Here is a 15327-nt window from a genome sequence, read left to right on the forward strand (position 1 = left end):
GTAAGTGTTAGCTATTGTTAGTGTGTGTAAAGTCCTGATATACTAATCTGCTGTAGCTAACATTATATCTTTGAATGGACTTTCGCTGTTTCCTATATAATTTACATTTTGTTTTCCAACAGGGTATCAGTTGTTTGAGAGCAGGAGCCTTGATATCTCTTTCAATTATTTTTTCACTGTATTAGCATGTGAAAAGCTAGGTGATTTTTATTGGCTGAATGGAAACAATTATGCCTACTTAATGCACAAGGTTTTTGTGAGGGAAAGAGCAAGAGAACTTATGTGAAAGTACTTAGAAACCTAAAGTGCATGGTACAAATGTTTAGTAATTATTAATAATAGTAGGTACTTCTGTGAAGCACTTAAATATATCATTGGCTGGGCTGCTGCATGGCACAGCTCTGTGAGCACTAAGGTGTAGTACATACACTTTCCAAAGTTTTCGGTAAAGAAGGGATTGAGATTCCTAATACCACAAAGTAGTATCATATAAAGAAAAGGGCAGGAGCTCTGTCCTGGAGAAACCACTTATGTTAATGGCACCTCCTGGAGTTGTTTAAATAGTCCTGGTCAGTGGCTCAGGCATGAAAAGAAGATGGACATGAGGGAACACACAAGTAAAGGGTTGAGAATTGTTGCAAATTCATTAACAATTAGTAATAGATGTAGTACATCCTTGAGATTACACAGTTGTCACTAATTATATTGATAGATTTAAATTTGCCAACGCCTCCAATGCTTTACTACTTACCTTTCATAAAAAGTATACATATGTGCTTCTCTCGTGGATTAAGTACTTTCATTTGGAAGACAATTCCAAATTGTCATTTCATATTTGCATATTGGTTGGCATTGTTGTAGCTTTTCAAATATTATAAGCTTATTTTACTGTAGTAGTATGATCTACAGAGATTTCAATCTCAAACATGATTATGTATTAGACTGTCTTGAGTTTTTTGTTTGTTTGTTTTAATACTGAGTTCTCTCCTGCCAGTAGGTCTAGGATGTGGTCTGTGAATCATTACTTTAATACACTTACCAAATGACACTGAATACATTCTCCATTATGTGAGATTTGGGAATCACTGGTCTCACGCATGATTTTCCAAAATAAATTCTGGGGCGCCTGGGTGGCTCGGTCGGTTAAGCGTCTGACTTCGGCTCAGGTCACGATCTCGCAGTCCGTGAGTTCGAGCCCCGCGTCGGGCTCTGTGCTGACAGCTCAGAGCCTGGAGCCTGTTTCAGATTCTGTGTCTCCCTCTCTCTCTGCCCCTCCCCTGTTCATGCTCTGTCTCTCTCTGTCTCAAAAATAAATAAACGTTATAAAAAACAAAACAAAACAAAATAAATTCTACCAAACTAGTTCCATGTGAAGAAGGTCAACCTTCTTGCATATTCCATCACCACCCTTGGAAAGTCATGATGCATATGATTTTATTAAAAGCTCTTAGGAATTGGGGCACCTGGCTGGCTCAGTCAGAGGAGTGTGCGACTCTTGATCTTGGGGTTGTGAGTTTGAGCCCCACGTTAGGTATAGAGAGAGATTACTTAAAAATAAAATCTTAAGGGGCACCTGAGTGGCTCAGTCAGTTAAGTGTCCGACTTCGTCTCAGGTCACGATCTCACGGTTCATGAGTCTGAGCCCCACATCGGGCTCTCTGCTGTCAGTACAGAGCCCACTTTGGATCTTCTGTTCCCCTCTCTCTCTGTCCCTCCCCAGCTTGCACTCTCTGTCTCTCTTAAAATAAATATATAAATATAAAAATTTTTTAAATCTTGAGGGGCACCTGGGTGGCTTAGTCAGTTAAACGTCTGACTTTAGCTCATGTCATGATCTCAGGGCCGGTGAGTTTGGGCCCTGCATTGGGCTCTGTGCTGACAGCTTGGAGCCCAGAGCCTGCTTCAAATTCTGTATCTCCCTCTCTTTCTCCCCCTTCTCCACTCATGCTATGTCTCTATCTCTCTCTCAAAAATAAATCAACATTAAAAAAATAAAGTCTTCTAAAAAATAAATTTCTTAGGAATCTTATAGTAAAGAAAGCCAGTGCTTTTCAAACTTACTTTTTTTTTTATGTTGATTTGTTTTTGAGAGAGAAGGACACAGAGCACAAGCATAGGAGGGGCAGAGAGAGAAGAAGACATGGAATCCAAAGCAGGCTCCAGGTTCTGAGCTGTAAGCACAGAGCCCAACGTGGGGCTCCAACTCACGAACCACAAGACCATGACCTGAGTCGACGTCAATGCTTAACCAACTGAGCCATTCAGGTGTCCCTTTTCAAACTTATTTGACCTCAGAACCCTTATCTTAGGTAACATCATATAGAAGTAGTGTTTTTAGAACATTCTTTGGGAAATGCTTTTGCAGACACCTTACCATTTTTGACTTCTGTGCTAGAAATTAACCATGATTTTAGAACCATTATTTTGTAATGCTTCTCATTTTCTTATTGGAAGGTCCTCTAATCCATTTCTGTTGTTTTATTTTTTATTATTTTTATTTTTTTTAATGTTCATTTATTTTTGAGACAGAGAGAGACAGAGCATGAGAGGGTCAGAGAGAGGGAGACACAGAATCCGAAGCAGGCTCCAGGCTCTGAGCTGTCAGCACAGAGCCTGATGCTGAGCTCAAACCCCGGAACCATGAGAGATCATGACCTGAGCTGAAGTCAAATGCCCAACCGACTGAGCCACCCAGGCGCCCTCTACAGGCATCAATTTGTGAAAGCTCCTCGCTCCATATCCCCACTCACACTCCCTGCCACCTCTCCAGTTGATCCAGTAAATCTCAGGCATTTAATTTCATTCACAAATATTTAAGTATGTATCTTTAAAGGTAAAGGACTCTTTTGAAAACTGTCCAAAATTTGAATTAATTTTATATTTAGACAAAAGTCACAAAAGTAATTTGGGGAAGTCCTGTATATCCCTCACACAGCTTCCTCTAAAGTGAGCATTTTACAGAACCTTAGTACAATGATCGAAATGAGGAAATTAACATCAGTACCACCCTATTAACTAAACAGAGACCTTACTTGAATTTTATCAGTTTTTCCACTAAGAACCCTTTTCCAGAACACAGCCGTAATGCTGTTGGCATACCTGAAATAATAATACCTTAATTTATTCAGTGTAGCTGAACTGCCTTTAAGAAATAACTGATGTAAAAAAAAAAAAAGAAAGAAAGAAAGAACTGATGTATATAGGTCTCACTCTGAACCAGTTAGATAAAAATCTTTGAAGGGTGGTGAGTGGGGGAAAGGAGGAAGCTGGGCATTGGTATTTATGAAAGTGCTCTAGATGATTCTACCATGTAACCAGGGTTGAGAACCAGTGTTCTGGAGCATTCATTTAAAGCAAACTGACTTAAAAAAAAAAAACAAAAACAAAAACTGAGTTTAAAATTGTTTGAGGAACTTTGAGATTCACTTTGAGTAGTCAGTAGTTACCCAGGTTTGTTACAGAACAGGGAACAGTACTCAGTACTGAGCAGCGGTACCTCGGTAGTTCTCTGAAGGTGAAGGTGAGCACTGTTTTAGGGTTTTCATTGGTGACTTGGCATCTTTGTTGGTAGATGCTAACAAACTCCTAGAACATACACATCCAGCTGTGCTCACTTCTAACCTCAGGGTTGAAATTAGTCACTTCCAAATGAATAAAGCAGAGGATGTAGTTTTGATATAACACCAAGTCTCTAATATTATTCCAGATGTTTCCTGGAAATTTGGTTGCAAGTGTGAGGAAGTAACATAATGCTGTATGTGTTGAAAAGTAAGGAACTTAATAACCTTGGAGAATATGTATTAGTGGAAGTGTAGAACCTGGATCAACCAGAGACTCATAAAGTTACAGCGCCTGCACTTACTTAAGTTTGGATCAAAGGGAAACACAGCTATATTTTTCTGATTCCGATAAAAGAAAATCAAGGAGTTAGCTAAGCTTTCCTGTTCCTAACTTTGGATGATGCTCTTGAGTGACAAGTTTGTGTTTCACAGATTCATGTGCATGAGAGAGGAGTAGAAGAAAGGGGTAGTCTTCCTTCATAGAGAGCCTGGGTAATACACACTGACTGCTGGTTTCCTTAGTGGCTACTGGGTGATCCCTCCGACAACCAGCATTGCTGAGCAACTATTGCAGACCTACTTAGTGTGAGGTTTTGTAGGGGTTACAAAAAAAATGGACACAGTGCCTGCCTGCTGAGAGCTTAGTCGAAGCAAGGGAACAAAGATACACAGGACAGTAATGTGAAAGATGAGGCACTGTTGATGGAGAGTGCTCAGTTGTGGTCGCTAGGTGAAGTTCTGGAAGAATTAAAGGTCAGGATATCCTGGAGCCAGTGAGATTTAAGCTAGCTCTTCAAGGGAATCCAAAGGTTTGGGGAATGAATGGAGAGAAGTCGGGGAGCATTGCTGGCTACAGGAACAGCTTGGCAGTCTTAGAAGAAAATGAACTTTGGGGCTTCCGGGGACAGTGAAGAAATTAAACTTGTTCAGATCTCTTCTCTGCATTAAGAACCATAGAACATTGGGGATCAGAGGACCTTAAAGACCTTCTGGTCCAGCACCCTCATTATTCTGATTCAGAAATTGAAGCCTAGTAGAGAGGGTAAGCAATTTATTTATCCAGGGTCACAGAGTGAGATAGTGGCCAAAATAATGGAGTTGAAAGTGAATGGAGATCAAAAGAGGGCTTGGTGTTTGTTTTGTTTTGATTTGGTTTGGTTTTGCAGGTGGTATCCTTGAACATGTTTACAGGTTGATGGGGAAGAGACAGAAGAGAAGAGATTAATGGGGAAGGGTAGAAAGGGTCTTAGAGCAGGGTCCCCAAGGCAGCAAGAGAGGGTGGGATTTACAGATCTGGGGCATCTGTTTTGAGAGAACAGGGAGAACTTGGACAAGTTTATAAAAAGAAGGATACTTGGCATAGATCAGCCACACCCGAGGAGCCTGTGTGTTCTCCCTGAAGAAGAGGGGAGGTTATTCATTGAAAGTGACCAATGAGCAGTAGTACAATTGTGGATGCTGGGAGTCATGGAGGGCTCAGCTGAGGTGGGATAACATGTACCTTCTATTTGTGGGTGCTTCCGCATAACGGTTCTGAGTGCAGACTCCAGAGCCTTATTGCCTGGGTTCAAATCCTGACACTGTTTCTGGCTATCTGTGTGACCTTGAACAAGTAATTCTTTGGAGCCTCAGTTTCTTCCTCTGTTAAATGGAGTAAGGATAGAATCTACCTCACATAGGTTTTGGTGAGGGTTGAATGAATTACTCTCCATGAGGTACCTGGGACCATGTCTGCCATATGGTAAACACTATAGTGATAGCTCTTATTATTGTTTTTAATATAAATCATGACTAGAGAGAAAAGCCTAACCCTAATGCCATGAATTGGCCTAATGTAGTTTCTTGATACCAATGGCAGCCTAAATATTGGCTCATTTTAAGGTTTACTCCCAACAGCCCAAGTAGGAACAAGATCTAAGTAGAGGCAAGACGTAATTTTTAGCGCACTCTGGTTTCCCTCAAGCCCTGCACGATTTCTTTCAGGCTACAGATGTGGGATATGTGTGATTTTTGTAATTTATTGTTCACCCTGCTTTGTGACTGACAAACTGGTGCTTGGGAACCTGGACCGTGAGAAATGTGAAACTGGATGGCAGCAAATGATTAGTCCTTGACTCCTAGGCTACAGATATATCACTCTTGTCATTTCAGTGATTTTTCTGTGATAGCTCATTATTTCTACTTGAGGTTCAAGTTGGCAGGCAGACACTTGCAATTTTAGGTCACATCAGTCATTGAAATTTGGGTTAACTGAAAAGTGCAAGGAACATACATCTTCCTAATGTGGGTGCTTTCCCCAGGGATAGGGGATTTAAGAGAGGAGGGCAGGTGGCAAATTCACAGTCCCAGGAAGACCCAGTTGAGACATTTGGAGCAGCAATTGTCACTGACCTGGATCATGTTTCTGCCTCACTGTAGCTGCTGTCAATGGGTAAGTATGTTCATAGATTGGAACGCTCTGTTAACTAAGATAAAACCACTGGCTTTATTTTGTTGCAGTTACTGTATGCTGGCTTGAAGACCTTGAGACCAAATGCATAGTATGATTCTGGTAGTCGGCGTTTTTCATTCTTAGATGTGTCGATACGCATGCTGTTTTAGCGTAAACCAATATGAAGCATTGAATGGAGTTTCAGATGAACAGATAAGAAAGAGTTTTAGTTCTGAGAGAGCCATGTGGTTACATGGGATTATAAATAGACCCCAAAGTTTCTCTAATGCAGCCCTTTCATTGCACAAATAAAGAAAACGAAGTCCTTGAGTTCTTGTGGGACTTGCCCAAGATTTTTCTTCTAGTTAAAAGGCTAAGATATGATAGATCATCAGCCCTCTTTTCCACTTTACCATACTACTTCTATTCTACTTCTTTGGAGTACTTCATTTTGATTTGAGGTGTCCCTTTTTCATGCACGAGGCTCTCAACTGGTGTTTGAAGGAGTGAGCTACCAGTCATGGGCTTCACACAGAGCTGGGCAGGGGTTTCTTTCGGGCAACAGTACTGGAACGTTTAAGACCTAGCTAGAGCTAGAGCCATTTTCCAAGTATTTGACCTGACTTCCTGTACCGTGTTTCCTCCCATAGGGCTGGGGGAGAGATGGTCAAGGTTAAATGAGTTGCTTACAGTGTTGCACAGAGAATCAGTGTCTGAACTGGCACTAGCATTCATTGTGAGCTCCTTCAGGTAAAAACCTGGTTCGAGTGGACCATTGGCCCCGTGAGGCTGTTACTTCTTTACCACCTTGAACTGAAACTCCTTTACATTTTAGCCGTGTTACATTTCTGTTGCTGCTTTTAAACATACCCTCGCATTGTTTTTGTTGTTGTTGTTGTTGTTGTTTGCTTGACCTCAAATTATAAAATGGGTTTAAAACTACAAATCTGGGGGTACCTGGGTGGCTCAGTCAGTTAAACATCTGACTCTTGATTTCGGCTCAGGTCATGATCCCACGGTTCGTGAGTTTGAGCCCTGTGTTGGGCTCTGCGCTGACAGCCTGGAGCCTACTTGGGATTCTCTGTCTCCCTCTCTCTCTTTGCCCCTCCACTTGCATATATTTTCTCTCTCTCTCTCTCTGTCTCTCTCTCTCTCCCCCGCCTCACTCCTACTCCCTCTCTCCTTCCCACTCCCTCTCTCCCTCCCCCCCCCCCCAAATAAATAAACATTAAAAGAAACCTACAAATTTTGACAAGGTCATTGAGATGTTAGGCTTTCTTTTTGCTAATATTTGAAAGAAAGTTTTAGGTTCCCTTTCTATCTTACAAGTTACTCTGGTGTAAATTTCAGGTTGAGACCTTACAATATAATTATAGTTCTCCCCCATTCTTGTCCTTTGGGCAACCTTTCTTTTTGGTAAGAAATACAACTGGTCCCTTGGGTGGCAGGAAATGCAGATGGGGGATTGAGCTTATTCTGGTTTGTCTGGTTATAAGGTATGCATACAATACTTCCTTGGGCCTGGCCCCACACTTCCTTTACACCAGCACTGTCCTGCCAGAAGGCTGAAATCCTGGAAAAGGGCCCAACCTAGTTTATTACTTGCCTTTGGAAATGTAGGCTTGTATTTTTTGGCGAAGCATGAGCAAAACTCAGTTATTTGACTGCTCCAAGATTTAACTCCATTCTAATTCTGGATACTGACATATGAGCATGTGTGAACAGCAGCCCTGTCCCCCCCACCCTAGTTTGCTTGCCCTAGACATGCCCCTAGACAGATGGAGCTGCCAGCTTTTCTCGTCCTGGCCACATGTGCCAGGTACTAGAGCCCCCGACCCTCATCCTCCCATAGGTCATTTCCAGTCTGCCAGAGTAGGCAATGTTAGAGGCCTCTTTCACTGCCTCTCTTGTGAGGAATGCAGGAATAATTGCAATCTGTGAGCTAGAGAATAAGCAGCATTAAGGGCACATGAGTTATAGAACTGGAAGCAGGGCTGGGAAAAGCTATTCCCTGTCCTATTTCTCTTTCCACGAAGAAAAACAGAATTATAGCAAATTTGCATGTTGCTGCATGCTTGGAACAATGCCTGGTGCATAGTTAACATTTAATAAATGTTTGTTAAATGAAGAACTTAATGTATTCTTCATTTATTTCCCTATCTTTATCCTAGTGATGGAGAAGCTTCTTTATTCTATTAGGGAAAATAAAGGTTTGGGAGTTGTATTACGGTAGGCTAGACTGCAGCTATAAATAGAGTAAGAAACGTGTAATGGCTCAAATGCAACAGAAGTTTATTTCTTGCTCGTGTTCAGGGTGGATGTTTCTGGATGTTAGCAAGTGACTCTCCTCCCTTGACTTCAGGGATTCAGGCTTCTCTCATCTGTGTCTCTGTCCTACCCAAAGACCACATCCTGGTAGCACCTGGTTGGCAAAAGAGGAAAGAGAATGGAATAGCACAGGAGATTCTGTGGACCAAACCATAAGTGTCACACATCACTTTGGCTAGAACTCAATCACATGGCCCCAGCTAACTCCAAAGGAGGCTGGGAAATGTAGTCCATATGCGTGCCCAGGGCTGTATTAAGTTTTGAGCTACACTTTGAATATCTGTATCATCTTTCAGCTTGTATTCCTAAAATGCATCTGTAGCCCAACATTGAGATTCAGAAGGGCAAATTTCGTGATAAATTTCACTTGACTTAAGTCCATCAATGAAAGGCAAGTGATACTATGAAAACACTTAAGCTTTTAACATTAAGTGAAAAAACCAGAACATGGCATTATACTATCAATATGATTTCAACTATGTTAAATATCCTTTAAGAAAAAAAAATTTGAAGGAAACATGACAATTAACTGTGGTTACCCTTTAATGATGAGATGATTGGTGGTATTTGTTTTTAGCCTGCTTCATTCTGTTTTCTGTATTTTACAAATGTCCATCTCGAACATGCATTTTTCCCCCCAGCTTGGAATATCTCTGTTCTTTTTTTCTCACAATATGTTAGCCTTATTAGGGTTCAGTCTCTCTGGCTGTAGAATTTTGACTCACTGAGATAAGAATATGCCTTTCAGAACTTTGTATGCATATGCCTTTACATGTCTACTTAATTTATGAACTCATTCAGCTCTGTGCCAGGCTCTGTTCAAAGTGGGAGGCTGTAGCTAGGTTGAGGATATATCGCTGAACAAAACAGACCTTACCTATCTGGAGAAACAGACAATAAACAAGGTAAAATAAAATATATAGCATGTAAGATAAATGCTAAGAATGAAAATACAAAGCAAGGAACGGGATTTGAAATATCAGTGAGATGGAAATTATAGATAGGGTGGGCAAGAAAAGCCTTTCTATGAAGGAACTTGTAATATAAAGATCTCCTGGCTAGTACAGAGTGAGCCAGGAGACTTTTCCTTAACACTCTGTCGATATCTACGATTTACCCAATTTTTTGACCAATGACAATTACAATACGCCATATTCTTTTCCTTATTAATAATTTGCTCATTGTCATCCTTATCTGGATGTTCTGAACTGCAGACTTCTTTGCTCTCTCTGTTGTTAGTTGGGAGAACACTTGCAGATCCATACTCCTTTAAAAAAATCTCACTAGATCTTTCAGATCTCAAGAATTCCCAAAGGATTTTTTTCTGGTGTGTTCCTAGAACTTGAGGCAACAGTTAACTTGTTTCTGCCCCTGTTGACAAACTGTATTTTAATATCGTAAACCTTTAGAAGCCATCCTGGCCTCAGTCCGCAGTTCATCCTACACCTGAGTAGAGGGCTTACTACTTGTCAAGGATCACATCAAACCATTACTAGAAATCGCTCAGGCAGAAAGTTAAGGTGACAGCCTGTAGGCCTAGAGCAAGTGGGATAATGAACGTGAAGGAAGTCTGCAGGACTACAGGCAGCTGTGTCCATGAAAGGATTATTTTAGGGAGTAAAAGACATTTATCTCAAATGTGGCAAGACCAAGGAGGGAAGTGATGCTATTCTGTAGAAGTATGAGTATTTGTAGCACAATGACAGCATAGTCTAGTAATGGTTTCTTCCTAATCCTAAGGCACCTCGGCCATTCTCTCTTCATTCTAGCCAAAACCTGGAGTCTTTCAGTAAATAGTCGCTCATCTGTCTTTCCAGCTTGTAGTGGTCATGGCTGTTCTCCCAAGTCCACGAAATTCAGACTGCTCCCTGGTCTCTACTCCTGCTCCATGTCTCCTCCGGTCTTCCCTCCTGCTAGAATGTGCTCCCCGTCTCTGCCTGGCGGATCCTTTAGACCTGTCAGTATATGCCAACAGCCTGTATTTAATGCATTCCTGGTTTCCTGTGGTCAGGAAGGATCTCCTGCCTCGTGTCTCCCCGCCTCCCCCCCACCATGCTCAGAAGTGTTTGCCAGATGAATGTGTGCATTAAGTTGAGTTGTCACCTCAGCCTCTGCACAGGTGATGATCTCGGCCTCCGGTCTCCGGATCAGGCCCTCACGTGTGCGGTGAGGTCATCCAGCATGGTGCTTAGGACTGCACACTGTGGCGTCCACTGAGATATGATACTTTGTGATGTTAGTATTCTCGCATCCTTTCTTCAGGCAAAGGGTAGAGAATTTTGACTGTAAAACATTGACCTCCACACCACCACTAAGGTCGGTTCTCCACTCTGAATCAAAAGAGGGATTGTGTTCATGCACAATTGGGTGCAGAAATGAGGGAATTATGGAGCACACGGTCCAATTGTTTTAGTCCTCTTAGCTCAGGTTTTAAACTATTGAATCTGTCACCAGACAGACTTTTATTCCCCTTTAGTCCTGGACGTTGGGAAGGGGAGTCCAGGCTCGTGACGCGACCCCCAGATTCTCTTCACCAGCCAGCCATCCCATCTACCTGCACAGCTTCTCCAGATTCTCCCTTAGCACCTCAGAGTGACAAGAGTCATAATGGTACAGTGGTCGTTTTCTACTTGTGGACCACGTGCTGGGTCTGGGATAGGCATTTTACATGCACCGTCCGTCGTCTGTGTCTGACAGAAGAAGAAACTGAGGTTGGAAGGCCTGAAAGGTAAACCGTTCAGCGCTCCCCAGTTGTAGGGTGGCAGGGCTGGGACTCAGACCCACACCTGGGACGCCCGAGCCCGTGCTTTCCTGCTTCTTTCCCTTCAGTTCTTTATCCCAAGGCCTTCTACGTCCCGCCTCCTCTCATCGCTTGTGTGCGATGCTCACACGCTTTCCTGGACCTAGTGTTTCTTTACAATATTCCCTTCATAGTTTCAGGATCCACTTTTAGATTTCAGAAGCAGTTCTGATAGGATGCAGCCACACTTAAAAAATAACCCTGAAGACCCCACATTTCCTCTGCCTTTACCGAGGCTAACTTTCCACGCTCTCCACCCACCATTTTTGAGAAAAGGGCCTTTAAACCAGTCCAGTGGGAGATGAGGAGTGATGAAGGTGGACAGGGAGAGAGAGGTATAGTCAGGGAGGCCAGAGAGTAGACTCTCTGGAGCAGAGACTGCCCAAGGAGACAGAGATTAAGGCGTGTGTGTGCCCTGAACTACTGTCTTGCAGAGAGTGCGGGGAAGGCTCTCCCAAGGGGGAGGGAGGAGTGGGAGTTTTGCCCAGAACTTTTGTTTTTACCCAGATCTTTTTTCTTCACTTGCTGCCTTTCAGAGGCACTCCCTAGCCCTTCTCTGGGGCATGGGGAGGAAGGGGGTCATCTGCCCAACGGCCACATATTTAGCTTGGGGAACTGCTTAAAGGTTCTGAGAGCTCTCGCCTACCTTCCCGCCTAAACATAACACAGAGGGTAAGAAGGCACGTGGGGAAGTTGGGCAAGTCAGAAATAACTACTGGAACAAAGTGATGCCATTCAAATTCCTGAGGTCCTGATGCGTCTTAATTCTCCTGAAGACCCAAATAAAATGTGTTTCTTTAAGGAGGCATTTAGATACCTTGTTTGAAAAAAGGAAACAGGGTCACTTCAAAATGTCCATTATGTGGTAATCGATGCCATTCAGCCTGTGGTATACTTAATGAAAACATCGGTGACAGTCTGCCCATTGTTTGTTCCTTTCGCAACAGGAAATGGCAGACTAACAAGGACGGGGAAGGTTTATGTAATTCCAGAAGGAAGTAGAAACTGCGCACACTTTGGCCTGATATCCTCCTAATTGCAGATGTAGACCCACCTGAGCAGGTTCCTATTCCTAATGGATTTGGAGATGTTTGATTTGACTTTGACATTCATCAGCAGCAGATTTGGGGGTTTCTTACGGACTGAAAAACTCGCAGGTCACAGTTTTCACACAGTTTAATTCGTTTTTGACAAGGTAGAACTAACTGTGGAGAAGGAAATGTCACTGGCCAACCTTCGTTCCTTGGGACCGTTGATGGTGACCGGGAGATCTGGAGCCCAGCCCTGGCTCTGGTGGTACCAGCCGCATGGGACTGTAAAGCCAGGGAGTGGGACTGATCTCCCAGGACCCTTGCAGCCGGAACATTCTGTGTTAAAGCCCCCTTGGTGAGGTCAGGGATTGTGAAATGCTGGTACAAGTGAAACGTCAGAGTCCAAAGTGTACAAACAGACTTTGCCAGTGAAAATGTCATTACAGCTTATCTGCTGACAAAGTTCATTCCTTTTGGTCTCCTCTCAGTTTTTGTTTTGTAAATATCCATGCTATATCTGGTAATTTGTTATTTTGGCTCTTAAAAAAAATCGTGGTGGTTAAATTAGAAACAAAAGTGTTCTTTCACTCCACTTGAAAACTGTCAAAAGTTGCCATTTAAATGCATCTGTTAAGGATTTCAAAAAAAAAGTATTGAACACGTTGTTCAACATGGCATGTATTTAATTGAAATGACGTTCAAATTAATTAGCTGTGTCGAAAAGATGGGCAAAGATTAGGTGGAAGAGCGTGGGTTTGAAGTCTAGCTTCACTGCTAGTTCTGGCCCTGTGACCCCAGGCACATTTTGTGATCTGAGTCCCCAGTTCCACACCTCTAAGTAGGAGAGTGACATTTTCCCCATGGGACTTTTGTGAGGAACAAAGATAATGTGTGTGTAGTACGTAGTACAATGCCCAACATTTAATAGATCCTCAAGGGGTGGTGGTTGTCACTGTTATACATTATTTTATTACATTAATTAAAACAACCAGGGCATCACAGAATATTGTATACTGTGTTCTACCTCCCTACTCATCCTCATATGCACATAGATTACCAAAAGAAATAGTCCCACTACTGTGGATTTCAGTTTTTGTTTTTGGTAGATCCTGTAGACAGAGACTTTCCAGAGAGGAGTTCCCCTTCTTGTCTGATTTACAGATCAAAGGTATGGTATGAGAATAAATGGCAAAAGTTTACTTTTATAAGCTGTAAACTATTACAAACTACTGTCTTCAGAAAAAGGATCACTTTGGGGCGCCTGGGTGGCTCAGTCAGTTAAGCATCTGACCTCGGCTCAGGTCATGATCTCACGGTTTGTGGGTTCGAGCCCCACGTCGGGCTCTGGGCTGACAGCTCAGAGCCTGGAGCCTGCTTCGGATTCTGTGTCTCCCCCTGTCTCTGCCCCTCCCCTGCTCACGCTCTGTGTCTCCCTGTCTCTCAATAATAACTAAACTTAAAAAAAAAAAAATAGGATCACTTCAAAGTGTCCAATTTGTGGTAATTGTTGCCACTGATGTAATTAATGAAAACATCTTCCCATGGTGTGTCCATTGTGCAAGAGACAGGCATCCTAGAGAAGATTGCCACAGAGAACTCCCAAATCCTCTGTGGGAATGGTGATCTGAAGGAGGTTCAGAAACCCAGAAAACACAGAGTTGACCCAGAAAGGTTTTTGTCACACCCCAGCATACCCGTAACCTTCATAATCTGTCCGAATCTCCAGTAGGGGTCAAATGGTGGTGAACATGTGGTAGGGATAGAAGGTGGAGGGTCAGCCAGAACATGCCAGACTTTGGTGGAAGGGGCACTTGACTCTCTGAAGTGGAGACAGTCAGTCATGTGAGTCAAAGACAAAGTCAGGTGGTAACTGATGTGTGAAAGCCAGAGCAACTAAGCCCAAGCACAAGGTTCTGAGAGCAGAACAATTTTTTTTTTTTTTTTTTTTTTTTTTTTTTGAGAGAGAGTGGGAGAGAAGGGTAGTGGGACAGAGAGAAAGAGTCTTAAGCAGACTGCACATTCAGCACAGAGCCTGATGCAGGGCTCAATCCTACAACCCTGGGATCATGACCTGAGCTGAAATCAAGAATCAGACACTCAACTGACTGAGCCACCCAAGTGCCCCAAAAAGAACAATCTTTTTTTTTTTTTTTTTTTAATGTTTATTTCTGAGAGAGCGAGAGAGAGAGAGCGCGCGCGAGCAGGGGAGGGGCAGAGAGAGAGAGGGAGACACAGAATCTGTGTCTAAGGCTCCAGGCTCTAAGCTGTCAGCACAGAACCCAACACGGGGCTTGAACCCACGGACCACGAGATCATGAACTGAGCCTAAGTCGGACACTTAGCTGACTGAGCCACCCAGGCACCCCCCAAGAAGAACAATTTTAAGAAGAAGGTACCTCTGGTCTTGGTGGGAATGCAAACCGGTACAGCCACTCTGGAAAACAGTATGGAGGTTGCTCAAAAAGCTAAAAATAGAGCTGTCCTATGATCTAGCAACCACACTGCTAGGTATTTACCCAAAAAATATAAAAATACTAATTCAAAGAGATACATACACCCCAATGTTTATAGCAGCATTATCTACAATAGCCAAATTATGAAAAATAGCCCAACTGTCCATAGACTGATGAATGGATAAAGAAGATGAGGGGTGTGTGTGTGTGTGTGTGTGTGTGTGTGTGTGTGTACGTGTACGTGCATGTATAATGGAATATTACTTGGCCACAAAATAGAATGAAATCCTGCCATTTGCAACAACATGGATGGAACTGGAGAGTATTATGCTAAGCGAAATAAGTCAGAGAAAGACAAACACCATATGATTTCACTCATATGTAGAATTTAAGAAACAAAAATGAGCATGGGGGGAAAAAAGCCAAACCAAGAAACAGACTCTTCACTGTAGAAGAAACTGATGATTACAGGAGGGGAGGTGGGTGGGGGCATGGTTGAAATAGGCGATGGGGATTAAGGAGTGCACTTGTGATGAGCACTGGGTGTTGCATGAGAGTGTTGAATCACTATATTGTACACCTGAAACTAATATTACACTGTATGTTAACTAGCTAGAATTTAAGTAAAAATGTGGAAAAAAAAGAAGGTGCCTCCAGTCGGGAGTGAGATGAAGAATGCGGTCATTATGGGGTCAGTTAAAAAGAAAAAAAAAAGTAAATAAAT

At 42.7% G+C, this 15327-nt stretch overlaps 1 protein-coding gene across 2 annotated transcripts in view; it reads left to right on the forward strand.

Annotated features, from left to right (window-relative positions):
• BORCS5 (BLOC-1 related complex subunit 5) overlaps positions 1–15327 on the forward strand; it is a 97215-nt gene that overhangs the window by 72379 nt on the left and 9509 nt on the right. The gene's annotated exons all lie outside the window — the stretch shown is intronic.

This window comes from Panthera onca, chromosome B4 (assembly GCF_046562875.1).
Source record: "Panthera onca isolate mPanOnc1 chromosome B4, mPanOnc1 haplotype 2, whole genome shotgun sequence".
Lineage (NCBI taxonomy): Eukaryota > Metazoa > Chordata > Mammalia > Carnivora > Felidae > Panthera > Panthera onca.